A 17104-nucleotide genomic window follows, 5' to 3' on the forward strand; every position below is an offset into this window, starting at 1 on the left:
TGATAAAAACATCCTAAAGATTGATTCTATACTTCGTTTGACATGTTTCTACGAACTGTAATATGACTTTTTGTCTGAACGCTAAAACTTTTTTGAGATCTGACACAGTGGTTGCATTAATTTGACTATTCTCACATCATTGATTTAATTTACTTTCAGCAATTTGAGTTTAGGTTTTCATTACAGTTGTCTAATGTTGGTGGGGCATATTATTCTGTTTTTATGTTATTCCTGAATCTCTATGATAAATATAACCGTTTCTTTTTAGAATATTTTTAACAGACCTAAAATGTACTTTGAAGCGCACAGTGTCGAAATACATGTCAAATCAGTCATGCTGTGAACCAGGAGGTTGTGAGGTCAAATCCCAGGTGAGGACATGTTGAGTAATAATTGCTGTATATTTAAACATACACAATGTTATCATGTATATAAAAGTGTGTCAAATATGTAAGTTGAAAACACTGTATCTTAAAAGCACTGTGTGTGTGAGTCTAACATTGCATTTTTCTGCAACCATCAGGTGTCAACCATCAGGTGACGTCCATGGGACAAACCGGGAACTAGACAAAACTACCAGAGGACCATGAAATAATGTCCCAAGAAAGTCTTAAAAAACAACCTCGGGGGCAAAGATCTGTGTGACAAACTGGAAACTAGACAATACCTGTGGGACAAACCGGGAACTAGACAAAACCTCCAGGGGACCATGACACAACGTCCCAAGGACATCCTAAACATGTCCTTGGGAACATCCCCCTGACAAACCGGGAACTAGACAAAACCTCAAGGGGAACATGACACAACGTCCTTACCATTTTAGGCGACCATTTCATGACTTTTCCTTTCTATAGACAAATTCTTCTTTGCAGTGTTATATAAAAACATTGCATATCAGTTGAGATTTTAGTAGTAGTTTGTAGTACATACACACACATACACACACACACACAATCTCTCTCATCTCTCTCATTTACACAGACAGACAGACAGACAGACTTACTCATCCACTGACTCACTGATTCACTGACTGACTGGGGTTGTGGGGTCAATTGTGGGTAACACTTTATTTGATTAGTCCATCTGTAGATGCTCTACAGACTATCGGAAACATTTCAACAGACTATCGACTAACTCTAAACCTTAACCTAACCCTAGACCTAACCCTAACCTTACACTTATTCTAAACCTAACCCTAACTATAACCTTAGCAAGCAGTGGCTTATCAACAGATAGTTTGGTGATAATAGGACTATCTGTAGAGCATCTACAGATGGACTATCTGGCCTGTCCAAAATAAGTATAACCCAATTGTTTCATTTGAATGTCTTGATATTACTGCTGAAATACGGTTTATGCACAGGACGGATATCTGAGAACGTGTCTACAACTTCATCAGCCAGCTATCAAACTGTGGTAAATAAGTTACACGCTACATGTGTAACGCTACTGTTCATCAGTGGCAAAAATCACTAGCTAGCCACATTCCATCTGTGTTTGTCATAAATAAGCTTATCACTGGCATGTGGCAAAGTGCTTCAGTGGCGTTTTGTCTTTACAACATATTCACTATCTATTTAAGTTATATTGCCTGAAAAGCTGGTGTATATAGGAGGATATATTGGCATGGGTGTTGTTAGGCCCGAGACGAAGTTGAGGACTAGCAAACCATGCCATTTTATCCTCCAAACACCGTCTTCAAGGGCATTATCACTTTTATACAATGGGTTACCAACATATTAAAATGATTGACATATTTTCATTAAAAGCTTTATTTTGATGAATATATTTATACTATTTTATCCTTCCACAGAATATAGTCCCAACACAAATCTAGGGTTTCTACCCAAGCTCACTGTTATTTATTCTATTGGTTTGGTTGCGAGAGACACGACCCAGTCGTTCAGTCTTTTTGTTCTCTATCTCTGGACTCGACCAAGTCGTTTGTTCTAAATGTTCCATTGCCATACTGACTGTCAACATTCTTAGCCCTTGCTTGCTAGCTAGCGAACTGCGTCTAATTTACAGTCACGTCAAACAGTGCAGAGCGCATGATGTCTGTCTCGTCCCAACTTCCGACCTCTACACGTTCATTACTATGGGACAGCTGGAGATCAAATTTTATATTGAAACAATGTTGCAGATGTCGGAGAAACAGATAGCAAGGTTTATACAAATCTCCGCTATTAAAATCTATGTTAGTCTAAAATACATTTGAAATAATGTCTAGATACTTTTTATAGTAGAGATCGTTTATAACTTGCCTGGCTGGGCTGATGAGACAGATGGAACAGAGTAAATAGGCACTTTAATTTAGACAGTGGTAATTAACCAATCAGCATTCAGGATTAGACCCACCCATTGCATAAAATGCCATAATCAATGCATGATGTTATTATCATTATTTCATTATGTGCAAAAACGTTATTACGTTACTCTATTCCAGCTCACTGCACAATCCACTGTCTCATTAACCCAGCCAGGTGATTTAGAAACTTCATATCCACTGTGAAAAGCACCTAGATATAATCTCCAATTTCTTTTAAACTAGCAATTGGTTTTCAACAGCTGAGATTTGTATAAACTGTGTTGCTTGTCTCTCTGACATTGAACATGGTTTCAACACTGAAATCCGATCTCCAGCTGTCCCAGAGTAATGAACATGTTGGGGTAGGGATTTGAACGAGACAGACAGGCAGCTTTTCTCAGCCAGTTGAAATCATGAATCAGCATCATTTTTATGGATATATGCAAAGAAATACCAATACAAAAACACGAAACGCAGATAGTTTTCTGTCATTACAGCTTCAGATTGAAGTGATTGTTTGTAGCCGGCTAGCTCCTCCTGAACAGTGCCCTGGCGAGACAGCACATGTTCTATGCCAAGCGAAATCACGCAACATTAGCTCATTGTTATGAATGTATCCCCCCCAAAAATCACTAGAAACAGCTTTGAAGAAATGGAAATACAGCTACTTTGCTATTATTCTGGCTGCACTGTTTGACATGACTGTGTTAGCCGAAATTGGCAAGCTAGCAAGGAAGGGATAAGAACGTCTGGGTCGCGTTCATATATGTAGACTACAAAGACAACGACTGGGTCGTCTCTGGCAACCAAAACGATAGAACGAACAACAAGAAAGCTTAGGTAGCAAACCTAGATTTGTGTCAGGACTATATCTCGTGAAAGGATGAAATAGTATGAATAAATTCATCAAAATAACGTTTTTGTAATTCAAATATGTCAATCATTATTTGAATATGTTGGTAACCCGTTGTATAAAAGTGATAATGCCCTTCGAAGACGTTGTTTGGAGGATATACTGGCATAGTTTGCCATACCAATATATCCTCCTAACACCAGCTTCTTGGGCATTATCACTTAATAATTACATTATCAGTTGCTACAGGGTGCATCCCATCACCTGGTGATATTTTTAGGGGTGTGGCTTAAGGCAGATTCATTCCATAGTCTTTTAATATGTGTGTTTTGGTAGTGACAGCAAAAAGTGGGACAGCATGTTTCAGTGAAAGATGTTTAAAAACAAACACAACTACTAATCAGATCAGTATCTTCAAATGTAATCATATAACAAGTCAAGGTGTTGTACAGAAATAATAGTGTTAAATATTGTTTTACTTTATTTCCAAAAATAAACTTTTGGAGTCAGGGTGTGGGACAGCCACCTCTCATTAAAAATGGGTATATTAACAATGACTTTGTACTATTAATGTAACATTATGTTTGTTATTGCCTTGGAATTAATTGGAATATCGTCACGATGTAAATACATTTGCACAACTTCTTTAGAAAAACCCATATACACTGAGTGTATGTAACACCTGCTATTTCCATGACATTGACTAACCAGGTGAATCCAGGTGAAAGCTATGATCCATCATTGATGTCGCCTGTTAAATCCACTTCAAATCAGTGTCGATTAAGTGGTTAAAGAAGGTTAAAGGTTAAAGAAGAATTTGTATGTACCAGTCACAGGGTGAATGGGCAAGACAAAATATTTAAGGGCCTTTGAACTGAGTATGGTAGTAGGTGTCAGACATGGGAAGCATTGGAGTCAACATGGGCAAGCAACCCTGTGGAACACCTTCGCCACCTTGTAGAGTCCATGCCCCGAAGAATTGAGGCTGTTCCGAGGGCAAAAGGGGGAGCAACTCAATATCAGGAATGTGTTCCTAATATTTTGTACACTCAGTGTATATACACTACCTTTACAGGTATCTTCCAGTGACACTAGCTAGCCCAACATCCCAGTTACAGATTATACGTCATACACTGTATATGCAAAAGTATGTGGACACCCCTTCAATGTGTGGATTTGGCTATTTCAGACACACCCGTTGCTGACCGGTATATAAAATCTAGCACACAGCAATGCCATCTCCATAGACAAACATAGGCAGAAGAATGGCCTTACTGAGGGAGGAGCTCAGAGACTTTCTATGTGGCACCGTCATAGGATGCCACCTTTCCAACAAGGCAGTTTGTCAAATTTCATCCCTACTATTGCTGCCTCGGTCAACTGTAAGTGCTGTTATTGTGAAGTGGAAACGTCTAGGAGCAACAACAGCTCAGCCGCAAAGTGGTAGACCACGCAAGCTCACAGAACAGGACCGCCGAGTTCTGAAGCACATAGCAAAGCACATAGCATGTTGCTTCCAAACTGCCTTTGGAAGCAACATCAGCACACTAACTGTTCGTTGGTAGCTTCATGAAATGGGTTTCTATGGCCGAACAGCCGCTCACAAGCCTAAGATCACCATGCGCTATGCCAAGCGTCAGTTGGTGAGGTATAAAGCTGGCCACCATTGGACTCTGGAGCAGTGGAAACACATTCTCTAGAGTGATGAATCATGCTTCACCACGAATCTGGGTTTGGCGGAAGCCAGAGGAACGCTACCTACCCGAATGCATAGAGGCCAACTCTTTTTCATGTTTCGGGCCTAGGCCCCTTAGTTCCAGTGAAGGGAAATCTTAATTCTACAGCATACAATGAGATTCAATACGATTCTGTGCTTCAAACTTTGTGGCAACTTTTTTTGTTTCAGCATGACACTGCCCCGTGCACAAAACAAGGTCCATATAGAAATGGTTTGTCGTGCCCTAACCTCAATCCCATCCAACACCTTTGGGATGAATTGGAACGCTGACTGCGAGCCAGGCCTAATCGCCCAACATCAGTGCCCAACCTCACTAATGCTCTTGTGGCTAAATAGAAGCAAGTCCCCGCAGCAATGTTCCAACATCTAGTGGAAATCCTTCCCAGAAGAGTGGAGGCTGTTATGGCAGCTAAGGTGGTCCAACTCCATATTAATACACATGATTTCATCATTTTGGAATTAGATGTTTGACGAGCAGGTGTCCACATACTTTTGGTCATGTAGTGTATCATAATTATTAGTTATTATAACAATCAAATAGTATCATAATAAAAAACATTTGTTTAGAGATTGGTGAATTCTCAGCCACCAAAAAGCGTAGAGCTAAGGAATGTATTCATGCTTACATCATCTCACATCATTGCACCATAATTTATGGCTGGTGCTGACTGAAAACCAACTCCGAAAGACCAAGGAGTTCATAAACCCCCGGAACCTCAGTGAAATACCAAGGCACCACAATAATAATATGAAAAAAACTATGTCAACACAATATCATAAAATATTAAGAACATTAGAATATATCAACAATAGCCTTATGGATTGCAGAATGTTATTTATATCTGATAGTCATCTAATTTAATGTATTTGTGTGTCTGTGCAAAACTGTGTATTGGAGACAACGCCGGTGTTCTCTCACCCGGCAGACAATTATGTTGTCCAACCAAACTCTTCCCTGAGGGTTTCTTCCCTGGATTTCACTCAGTACAGTGTGGACTGACACAAGAGACAGTGGTGCTGTGTCCTCTGCCTGCTGCTTCTCCCATGTGTGTGTGTGTGTGTGTGTGTGTGTGTGTGTGTGTGTGTGTGTGTGTGTGTGTGTGTGTGTGTGTGTGTGTGTGTGTGTGTGTGTGTGTGTGTGTGTGTGTGTGTGTGTGTGTGTGTGTGCGTGTTTCTATTTCTGGACGTGTGAGACGTCTGAACGTCTGACCACAAAGAGAAACAGACATGCCCTGGGAGAAAGAGAGCAATGCAGCTGAGCACACACACACATACACACACACACACACTTTAACATAGAAATGTCCATTCACAAGTAACCTTAGAGACTGTACACACGTGAATACGAGGAACACATTTGAACATAATTTTTAACTTTTCTCAGATAAATGAATATTCTGAATGAAATGAAAATAGTCGAAGTCTCCACAGTTCCAATGCACTTCCTACCTTGTTGTTTGCAGGTTCTACCTTTCAGTCGCTCTCTGTCTTTCCAACGACGTTGGTTCCTCAAGATTTCTCTCCTCTTAAGATGGAAGACATGCGTGTTCCAAACTCCTCTTCTCTCTGCACTTCTCTTTTCGCTGTTTGTTCTCTTCTCTTCTTCCCCTTCTTTCTTATTCTTTAGTTCAAATCCAGTTCTGCCGTTCTCCTGCCAGGTCTACTCCTCAACCAGCTCCTAACAAAACAGTCTTGATAAACAGAGACTGAAAAAAGAAAGAGCGAACACAGAGAGCGCAGAGAGCACATAAAGGCCTTAGCCTGCACACACTCTGGAAGTCATCTGAAAACAGAGCCAGCCACAGAGAGCAGAGCGCCCTCCTAACAGAGAGGCACACTGAAATGAACACAGCTTTTTTCCCACTGGCTAGCTCCCCTGTGTGGGACTCCAATCCTGGCTGTTCGTCCTCCTCTGATATCCTCCCCCTCCCATCCCAGCCGCTCCAGCTCCAACCAACGACTCTCTCGACAGAGCAGCCACCAGTGAGAGTGCAGTCAGACTTAAGTCCAGCATGTGTGTTTGTCTGCTTGTGAACATACTCTGTGTTTATGAGCATGTACTGTAGATTTTTTTTCCATGAAATGTCTGCTGTAGTCATCTTAATAATATGCACTGAAGATATGTGTGTAATACATGTGACTCGTTCTGCATTTCTCAAAGGAGAATATGGTGTGATGTCTGGGTCTGCCTCCCTAATGGCACCCTATTCCCAATACAGTGTACTGCTTTTGACCCGGGTCCATAAGGCTCTTGTCGAAAGTAGTGCACAATACAGGGAATAGGGTACCATTTGAGATGCAACCTAGAAGACCTAGAAGCGCAAGACTAGTGACTATGCATTATTGGTGCAGCCTCTTACTGCCCTTCAAAGTGCTTCAAGGTAAAAAAAAATGTATGGGGGCACTGAGTTTTTCAATCTAAAAGCTTTGTCATAAAAGAAGGCCTCTCCCTAAGTATGAAATAGTATATTTCTCAATTCTCTTTTCCTGTTTGAGTTGAAATGGAATGGTGTGCCGTTATGGGTAATTTAAATTATAGAGCTCTATAATTTAAATTACCCATAACGGCACACCATTCCATTTCAACTCTATGAAGGTAAAATAAATCTAAAACAAGTGTAATTTATGTTTACAATTCCCTTATCCAAACGGATTACTCATTTACCTAGCTCTTATCAATAGCTCTTATCAAGTTGTAAATTACAGTGCATGGAAATTGTGTTATTTAGAGTAGGTAGTAAGTAGATGCTTTTTCCACTTGGAACCAGTAGGTTCGCTAGACCTTATTCATGGTTTCCTCACCGTAAAGGTGATGGAATTAAGTCAAGGTCAAAATAGGAACTGTAGACACACCGCAATTTATTCCATCTCCACCCTAAATGAAATGCTGGTGAATACGGGAAGGATTTCTGTATTTTGAAAGTTAGATATCTTGACAACTTGATTCCTGACTATGTTGACAATGGAGTAATGAAACAAACACCTAAAGATTGTTGTTGGGGGGGCCTCCCGGGTGGCGCAGTGGTTAAGGGCGCTGTACTGCAGTGCCAGCTGTGCCACCAGAGACTCTGGGTTTGCGCCCAGGCTCTGTCGTAACCGGCCGCGACCGGGAGGTCCGTGGGGCTACGCACAATTGGCCTAGCGTCGTCCGGGTTAGGGAGGGGTTGGCCGGTAGGGATACCCTTGTCTCATCGCGCACCAGCGGCTCCTGTGGCGGGCCGGGCGCAGTGTGCGCTAACCAAGGTTGCCAGGTGCACAGTGTTTCCTCCGACACATTGGTGCGGCTGGCTTCCGGGTTGGATGCGCGCTGTGTTAAGAAGCAGTGCGGCTTGGTTGGGTTGTGTATCGGAGGACGCATGACTTTCAACCTTTGTCTCTCCCGAGCCCGTACGGGAGTTGTAGCGATAAGACAAGATAGTAGCTACTAAACAATTGGATACCACGAAATTGGGGAGAAAACAGGGTAAAATTCAACAACATAAAAACACACACAAAAAAAGATTGTTGTTGGGTGGACTATTCCTTCAAGGTCAGAATACACGTAGAGAGAAAAGTGCGTAAGAAGGGAAATACCTTCCATTTACTCATGCTTAACTCAGGTCAGAATCTGGCCCTAGGAGTATAGGGTAGCTACACTGAGTCTATACCTCACCATTCAGCCTGGTCTCATAGACTAGAAGTAACATGGAAATTCAAGACACTGAAATGAGTATGATATGTTACGTTTGGTATGGCAACATAAGACAAATACTTAAGACAGAAACAAAAGTAGGGTGGTTGGTCAGGTGTATAACGTGAACGCCTGGCATCCCAAAGGATGCGAGTTCAAATCTCATCATGGACAACTTTAGCTAATTAGCAACTTTTCAAATATGTAAAGCGTTGGTCCCATATTTAATGAGCTGAAAACAAAGATCCCAGAAATGTTTCATAAGCACAAAAAGCTTATTTCTCTCAAATGTTGTGCACAAATTTGTTTAAATCCATGTTAGTGAGCATTTCTCCTTATCCCAAGATAATCCATCCACCTGACAGGTGTGGCATATCAAGAAGCTGATTAAACAGCATGATCATTACACAGGTGCACCTTGTGCTGGAGACAATAAAAGGCCACTTTAAAATTTGCAGTTTTGTCACACAACACAATGCCACAGATGTCTCAAGTTTTGAGGGAGCACGCAAATGGCATCTCTGTTGCCAAAGAATTGAACATACATTTTTCTACCAAAGTCGTTTTAGAGAATTTGGCAGTACGTCCAACTGGCCTTACAACCTTACAACCACAGACCACATGCATGGCATCGTGTGAGTGAGCGGTTTACTGATGTCAACATTGTGAACAGAGTGTCCCGTGGTGGCGGTGGGGTTATGGTATGGGCAGGCATAAGCTACAGACAACGAACACAACTGCATTTTATCTATCTATAGCAATTTCAATGCACAGATATACCATGACGAGATCCTGATGCCCATTGTGGGGCCGATTTTTTTTGAGGTATCTGTGAACAACAAATCTATAGATTAGGGCCTAATGAATTCATTGCAAATTAATGATTTCCTTACGTGAAATTGTTGTATGTTGCATTTATATTTCTGTTCAGTATACTTTGGAACTACTTAGCATGTTAGCTAACCTTTCCCCTCATCCTAACCCATTTAGCTAATCCTTCCCCTAACCCTGAACTTAACCTTTTACCTAACTCCTAAACTTAACCCTAACCCCATAACCCCATAACCCTAACCCCTAGCATAGCCTAGCTAAAGTTAGCCAGCTAGCTAACATTAGCCACCAAGCGAGAATTCGTAACATATCATATGTTGGGTGAAATTCGTAACATATTGCATGTTTCGTTATTTCGGAACCATTGCACATTTTGCAAATTCGGAACATATAATACAAATTGTAATTGGTAGCATATCATACAACATGGGTGATGGACATCCATCCACAAATGAATACATATATATCTGAAACGTAATATATCATTCCAAACGGAGTGTCTAGGAATTACGTACAGAATAATATGAAATGCTCTGAGACCAGGTTGCACTATTCCATCTAAAGGCGGCACTGAGAAGAGTCTACCTCAGAGTCTATACCACACTGTTCCCCCTAAAGGCTGCACTCAGAAGAGCAGAGTTGGGGTCAATTCCATTTGAAATCAAGTCAATTGAGACAGCAAACAATATTCCAACTCCAAATGTTCCTAATTGAAAAGCGGGTTAAATTATAATGTACTTCCTGAATATACTGCAATTCAAATTGAATTGACCCCAACCTTGGAGATGACTACCTCACACTTCACTGAGTTTACACCTCACTATTACCCTTAAAGCCAGTGCTGAGAAAAGGCTGCCTCACAGCAGAATAACTCCCTGTCTATTCTGCGTCATAAGCACTAACAATATATGGTGCGTCACTCTTCCCTCATAGGCAACAGCACTGAAAAGAGGATGCTTTGGTATATCACTGAGTTTGTACCTCACTGTCTATGGGTTATACATTCTAACCAGGAACCGAATAAAGCTAATTGTTTTGTGCATTTCAGCGTTTTGCATTTGAGGCTCTGTAAACCACCTCCTCCACTGTTCAACATGTAGAAGCTAACTAAGACGTTCAGAGACATTTAGAAAAGTGTTCTTGGGATGCATTCATCATGTCATGATATACTACGACCATTGAAAGAAAGTACAGAAGATATAAGTAAATATATTTTAACTGGTGATCAACGGACAGTGTTTAACCAAATCGTGGTTCTCAAACAGCAAGAGAGAGAAAATATTCCCAGTGTTTCAGCTGTCTGCTGTGTCGTGTTCCGGCTGTTACATAAAAGGCTGTCCTAAAAACCCTACCATCTAATTCTGCTCACAGTGCTGTTCGTTGTCTGCCTGTGTAATCTTATTTTTTCCTCTGGCTGTGTCTGTGGTGACCCAGTTTGCCTGCCTCTGCCTCCTCACTCAGAACACGACCCGCTGTCACTGTTCCTGTTCCTCCCTCAGACAGACAGACAGACCTGAGGACACACAGGCTGGGTCTAAAATGACACCATATTCCCTACTTTTGAAAGGGCCATGCACTAGTGAGCAGTCTCAGTGCTCTGTCTGCGGGAGAAATTGCAACCCACCCTATTCACTCAAAAGTGGTGCACTGCATAGGGAATAGGGTGCCATTTCAGACGATACCACAGTGCGCTGAGTTTGTTCTGGGCATAGACAGACAGGGCCCAACTCACCTGACCTAATTTCTACTAAACTCAGTCACCATGTCTCTTTCTCTTAATACACAACCGTCAGGACTTATCAGAGCAGAACTCTGAGAGACCCCTCCCTCTCTCTTTCTCTGTCTATCGCTCTTTCTATATCTCCACATCTCTCCCTCCCTTTAGCTCTCTCTCTCTCTCTCTTTCTCTCTTCCTCTCTCCTTTTCCTTTGCTCCCCCTCTCTCCCACTCCCCCTCTCTCTCCCTATCTGTCTGTGTACTGGGTTAGAGCCAGACATGGCCCTATCCACCCGGCCCGACCCAGTCAGCCACAGCTGCCCCTGATGGCATCATGTCTCCCTAAACACCAGTGCTAGAAATAGCTGTCTGTAATCCAGTGTACAGACAGAATGTTCTGTCTTTTTCATGCACATTCTCAGACAGCTTTTATGTTTCATAGCCATCAAAACACAGCCAGCCACCCACCCACCTATCCTCTCTTCATCTCCTCTCCTCTCTTCTCTCCTCCATTCTCTTGTACTCCCCATCTCCTCTAGCATCCTCTCCCTCTCCTCAGCTCTTCCGTCTCATCTCCTCCCACCTCGGCTCAACCCAGCTGATGAACTCATTAACTTATGCGGCCCAGTATTCATTCATATATTATGCCTTATTCTCATGCCAACGTCACTACAGGACCTGAACCACATATTGAATACTACCCAAATATGTGGTGGCTTAGAGCCAGTCTCCTACTATAGGAAGAGATGTGAAAATGAATAACTTGATGTGATGTTTGTGGGTCCAGCATAATAACTGTGTCATAATAGAACACCAGTCAAAAGTTTGTTGACGCCTACTCATTCAAGGGTTTTCTGTATTTTTACTATTTTCTTCATTTGTGAATAATAGTGAAGACATGGGGCGGCAGGGTAGCCTAGTGGTAAGAGTGTTGGACTAGTAACCGGAAGGTTGCAAGTTCAAATCCCTGAGCTGACAAGGTACAAATCTGTCGTTCTGCCCCTGAACAGGCAGTTAACACACTGTTCCTAGGCCGTCATTGAAAATAAGAATTTGTTCTTAACTGACTTGCCTAGGTAAAGGTAAAATAAAAAACATCAAAACTATGAAATAACACATATGGGATCATTTAGTAATAAAAAAAAGTGTTAAACATATCAAAAAATATGTTATATTTGAGATTCTTCAAGGATTCTTCAATTCTTCAAGATTCTCCTTTGCCTTGATGACAGCTTTGCACACTCTTGGCATTCTCTCAGGAGATGATTGTGGACTACAGGAAAAGGAGGACCGAGCACGCCCCCATTCTCATCGACGGGGCTGTAGTGGAGAAGGTTGAGAATTCCTTGGTGTCCACATCACCAACAAACTACAATGGTCCAAACACACCAAGACAGTTGTGAAGAGGGCACGACAAAGCCTATTCGCCCTCAGGAAACTAAAAAGATTTGGAATGGGTCGTGAGATCCACAAAAGGTTCTGCAGCTGCAACATCGAGAGCATCCTGGCTGGTTGCATCACTGCCTGGTACGGCAATTGCTCGGCCTCAGACCGCAAGGCACTACAGAGGGTAATGCGTACGGGCATCACTGGGGCTAAGATGCCTGCCATCCAGGACATCTACACCAGATGGTGTCAGAGGAAGACCCTAAAAATTGTCAAAGACCCCAGCCACCCCAGCCATAGACTGTTCTCTCTGCTACCGCATGGCAAACGGTATGGGAGTGCCAAGTCTAGGACAAAAAAAAACAGTTTTTACCTACAAGACACAAGACCAGAGATTGAGGGCATCAAGCTTAGATTTTAGGATGGCCTGGGTATTAAGCATGTCATAGTTTAGGTCACCTAGCAGCATGACCTCTGAATCTAGATGGGGGGCAATCAATTCACATATGGTGTTCAGAGCACAGCTGGGGGCAGAGGGTGGTCTATAGCAAGCGGCAACAGTGAGAGACTTGTTTCTGGAAAGATGGATATCTGCAGTAGATTGCAACACCGCAGTTCTATCTTGTCGGTATGGTAGGATGTGAGTACATTGGAGGTAAACCTAGGCATTGAGTAATGATGAGAGAGATATTGTCTCTAGAGATGTTTAAACCAGGTGATGTCACTGCATATGTGGGACATGGATCTAAATTGCAGGTTAAGGCATATTGAGCAGGGCTCTACAGTGAATTAAGACAATAATCACTAACCAGGACAGTAGTGGACAACGTATATTGATATTACGGCGAGGCATGCGTAACCGGGTTGGAGACACGGCGATTCAGACAACTAGCAGGTCGGGGCTACGAGCTAGCAGACCGGGGCTAGCAAGCTAGAGGGATGTCTCGACGGAGCAAAGTCTGTTTTGGTTTCCGAGTTGATGACGTCGATAGACCAGTCGTGATGGATTAGTAGGGTTCCGAGTCATTCAGGGGTGGTCGCGATGTAGAGGCCAGTTGAGTACCCCCTCGAGCAGATTAAGTCGTAGTCCAGTCGTGAAGGATTGGAGGGGCTCCGTGCCCCGTACCGGCAGTAGAAGGGGTCCGGGTATTGTAGCCCAGGAGTGGCTGATGGGCCTCTAGCAAGCCGGGAGAAAGGGCCTAGCATGAGCTCCAGGCTAATTGGTGCTTGCTCCGGGACCGACGTTAGCCAGTACTCGGATAACAGCTAGCTAGCTGCGAAGATCCACGTGAAAATGTCCAGAGCATGTGGTAGGAATCAAGGGATATGGAGAGAAAGTCCGGGAAATGCTCTGGTTTGAGACGCGTTGTACAAACTGGCTAGAGCTTTCTGAGCTAAAGGTTAGCTGATGACCGCTAGCAGTGATTAGCTGACTGCTAGCTAGTAGCTAGTGAGCTGGCTAGTGAGCTGGCTAGCTTCTGTTGTGGGATTCCTTATTCGGGGGAAATAATACTTTAGAAAAAAAACAGATCCGCACCACCTTGGGTGAGGCGGGTTGCAGGAGAGTGTTTTGAAGTTGAGTTTTAGAAAATATAAAAAAAAGATATGCGAAGAAAAATATATAAAAACATATATAAGACGAGGACAAAGGACGTCTGACTGCTACGCCATCTTGGATGTCATACTACCTCAAACAGAGCGACTAACCTGTGTCTGTATGTAGCCTCGCTACTTTTATAGCCTCGCTACTGTATATAGCAGCACTACTGTTATTTTTCACTGTCTTTTTACTGTTGTTTTTATTTCTTTACCTACCTATTGTTCAACCAATACCTTTTTTGCAGTATTGGTTAGAGCCTGTAATGAAGCATTTCACTGTTGTATTCGGCGCACATGACAAATTAACTTTGATTTGATTTGATTTGAAAACAAGCTTCATGACGTAGTCACCTGGAATGCATTTCAATTAACAGGTGTGAAGTCGGAAGTTTACATACACTTAGGTTGGAGTCATTAAAACTAGTTTTTCAACCACTTCACACATTTCTTGTTAAGACATGAAGGTCAGTCAATGTGGAAAATTTGAAGAACTTTGAAACCATCAAGCACAATGATGAAACTGGCTCTCAATAGGACCACCATAGGAAAGGAAGCCCCAGAGTTACCGCTGCTGCAGAGGATAAGTTCATTTGAGTCACCAGCATCAGAAATTGCAGCCCAAATAATTGCTTAACAGAGTTCAAGTAACAGACACATCTCAACATCAACTGTTCAGAGGGGACTGTGTGAATCAGGCCTTCATGGTTGAGTTGCTGCAAAGAAACCACTGCTAAAGGACACCAATACGAAGAAGAGACTTGTTTGGGCCAAGAAACACGAGCAATGGATATTAGACCGGTGGAAATCTGTCCTTTGTTCTGATTAGTCCAAATTTGAGATTTTTGGTCCAACTGCCATGACTTTGTGAGACGCAGAGTTGGTGAACAGATTATCTCAGCATGTGTGTTTCCCAACATGAAGCATGGAGGAGGTGGTGTGATGGTGTTGGGGTGCTTTGCTGGTGACACTGTCAGTGATTTATTTAGAATTCAAGGCACACTTAACCAGCATGGCTACCACAGTATTCTGCAGCGATACGCCATCCCATCTGGTTTGCACTTAGTGGGACTATCATTTGTTTTTCAGCAGGACAATGACCCAACATACCTCCAGGCTATGTAAGGGCTATTTCACCAAGAAGGAGTGTGATGGAGTGCTGCATCAGATGACCTGGCCTCCACTATCACCCGACCTCAACCCAATTGAGATGGTTTGGGATGAGTTGTAAACACAGAGCGAAGGAAAAGCAGCCAACACGTTTTTAGCATATGTGGGAACTCCTTCAAGACTTTTGGAAAAGCATTCCAGGTGAAGCTGGTCGAGAGGATGCCAACAGCGTGCAAGGCTGTCATCAAGGCAAAGGGTGGCTACTTGAAGAATCTAAAATATAATATATGTTTTGATTTGTTTAACACTTGTTTGGTTACTACATGATTCCATATGTTGTATTTCATAGTTTTGATGTCTTCACTTGAAGTAAAATAGTAACTAGTAATAGTTAAAATAAAGAAAAACCCTTGAATGAGTAGTTGTGTCCAAACCTTTGACTGGTATTGTAATTTTCCTCTCTATCTCATAGATATACAGTGCCTTGCGAAAGTATTCGGCCCCCTTGAACTTTGCGACCTTTTGCCACATTTCAGGCTTCAAACATAAAGATATAAAACTGTATTTTTTTGTGACGAATCAACATCAAGTGGGACACAATCATGAAGTGGAACGAGATTTATTGGATATTTCAAACTTTTTTAACAAATCAAAAACTGAAAAATTGGGCGTGCAAAATTATTCAGCCCCCTTAAGTTAATACTTTGTAGCGCCACCTTTTGCTGCGATTACAGCTGTAAGTCGCTTGGGGTATGTCTCTATCAGTTTTGCACATCGAGAGACTGACATTTTTTCCCATTCCTCATTGCAAAACAGCTCAAGCTCAGTGAGGTTGGATGGAGAGCATTTGTGAACAGCAGTTTTCAGTTCTTTCCACAGATTCTCGATTGGATTCAGGTCTGGACTTTGACTTGGCCATTCTAACACCTGGATATGTTTATTTTTGAACCATTCCATTGTAGATTTTGCTTTATGTTTTGGATCATTGTCTTGTTGGAAGACAAATCTCCGTCCCAGTCTCAGGTCTTTTGCAGACTCCATCAGGTTTTCTTCCAGAATGGTCCTGTATTTGGCTCCATCCATCTTCCCATCAATTTTAACCATCTTCTCTGTCCCTGCTGAAGAAAAGCAGGCCCAAACCATGATGCTGCCACCACCATGTTTGACAGTGGGGATGGTGTGTTCAGAGTGATGAGCTGTGTTGCTTTTACACCAAACATAACGTTTTGCATTGTTGCCAAAAAGTTCAATTTTGGTTTCATCTGACCAGAGCACCTTCTTCCACATGTTTGGTGTGTCTCCCAGGTGGCTTGTGGCAAACTTTAAACAACACTTTTTATGGATATCTTTAAGAAATGGCTTTCTTCTTGCCACTCTTCCATGAAGGCCAGATTTGTGCAATATACGACTGATTGTTGTCCTATGGACAGAGTCTCCCACCTCAGCTGTAGATCTCTGCAGTTCATCCAGAGTGATCATGGGCCTCTTGGCTGCATCTCTGATCAGTCTTATCCTTGTATGAGCTGAAAGTTTAGAGGGACGGCCAGGTCTTGGTAGATTTGCAGTGGTCTGATACTCCTTCCATTTCAATATTAGCTCTTGCAAAGTGCTCCTTGGGATGTTTAAAGCTTGGGAAATCTTTTTGTATCCAATTCCGGCTTTAAACTTCTTCACAACAGTATCTCGGACCTGCCTGGTGTGTTCCTTGTTCTTCATGATGCTCTCTGCTCTTTTAACGGACCTCTGAGACTATCACAGTGCAGGTGCATTCATACGGAGACTTGATTACACACAGGTGGATTGTATTTATCATCATTAGTCATTTAGGTCAACATTGGATCATTCAGAGATCCTCACTGAACTTCTGGAGAGAGTTTGCTGCACTGAAAGTAAAGG

Source organism: Oncorhynchus mykiss, chromosome 2 (genome assembly GCF_013265735.2).
Source record: "Oncorhynchus mykiss isolate Arlee chromosome 2, USDA_OmykA_1.1, whole genome shotgun sequence".
NCBI lineage: Eukaryota > Metazoa > Chordata > Actinopteri > Salmoniformes > Salmonidae > Oncorhynchus > Oncorhynchus mykiss.